Here is a 1,508-nt window from a genome sequence, read left to right on the forward strand (position 1 = left end):
TGGATTTCTTCCTGAGGTTATTGGTGGCACCAGTAATGTAGGGCAAACCGATAATTTGTGAAGTGAAGCCATAATTGCATTGAAGCCTTTTAATATTATCTTCCAACAATGTCTCCCCACACAGGTGGCCAACGTGTGGTACTCGGTACCTTCAATGGACACACGGGAGCTGTGCGGTGCGTCGCCTGTGATTGTATCCTTTGATGTCATTTAGCTTGGTATGCTGCCGTGTCTTCACCAGTGATGTCATAAGTTGATATCACTAATAAATAGCGATGTATTTCCTGTGTAGCACCAGAAAATATAACTAAAGTGAAGGTGAACTCAAACAATAAACGCAATAAACAAGGGAAGACTGGCGTACTGCAACAATGTTATGACATTAAAGGTTATGTTATCATGCAACTGCACAGTGTTGTGGAACCAATAAAAGCATAATAATTGTAACATTGTGATTGTCTGACAGTTATTGTACCAAGTAAATGTGTAATCATGACACAGTTGACCCTAGTGTACGCTCATGAATTGCTGCCACGATACAGGCTACGTTCCCTAACTGGCTCTTCTCAGGGGACACCAAAAATGTTTTGATGGGTTCAGCTGTCGCCTGTGGGACTGCGAGACTGCAAGACCTGTGGGTGAATAGAAAATGCATGTGATAGATGGAACTTTCTGAATCCCTTGGGAGTTCCAGCAGCAGTACAGCACCAATAGTTTGCACACAGTATTATAGAAATGGGTGTGACAAAAAATAAAACTACTACAGGTCCCTCCTGTTGGGGTCATCTGGGGAGGTGTTAACAGTCGTTAGGAGTCTGATGGCCGTTGTAATCCTCAGCAGAATGGTTTCACTTTGTGGGTGATAGATTGTGTATTAGCCCACCTCCTCTATTGAGTGAAAATTTTATGTCCAGTTGCCTAAAGGAAGTCTTCAACACAAAGTTATTGTTTTCCTTTTAACTCTTGGATTTGTTTATATATGTCTGGAATGTATGGAATTATGAGGTGACCCTCCAGTCATTTATGCTTGAGACCCCCGCTCCAAAGTAGAACAACAGATTTCTGTTGTTTACTAGTGAATGATAAAGGTGTTTGAAGATATTTATTGTTAGTTTGTAATACAAGTATGTATAAACTGAAGTAAACATTGACAATTTGTTGGGGGTTATAAGAAGATACACCAAAAAACCACACAGTAGTAGGTGAGGTTACTTTGAGTGTATCCACTTGTTCATTTATTTACAGTGACATTTTCCTTCAGTCTAGGCGTGTTGGTCAATCTGTCCATGCTACAGACCTCGTAATGTGAATCCGCTGACTTACATTCTTAAATAGACTTCAGAATATTTGAAGTACATCTTAGGAGAAAGGAGTGGTACAGTTTGAAATGAACTGACTGTTAAAAACCATAACAGGCAGTTAATTTCAAACTGTTACAAAGTGTTACCTTTTAATGTTAACAGATTGCAGACCAATAAAGCTGAGTGACTTGACTGTCTGTTTTTAAG

The sequence above is a fragment of the Cynoglossus semilaevis genome, chromosome 19 (genome assembly GCF_000523025.1).
Source record: "Cynoglossus semilaevis isolate Cse_v1.0 chromosome 19, Cse_v1.0, whole genome shotgun sequence".
In the NCBI taxonomy this organism is placed as follows: domain Eukaryota; kingdom Metazoa; phylum Chordata; class Actinopteri; order Pleuronectiformes; family Cynoglossidae; genus Cynoglossus; species Cynoglossus semilaevis.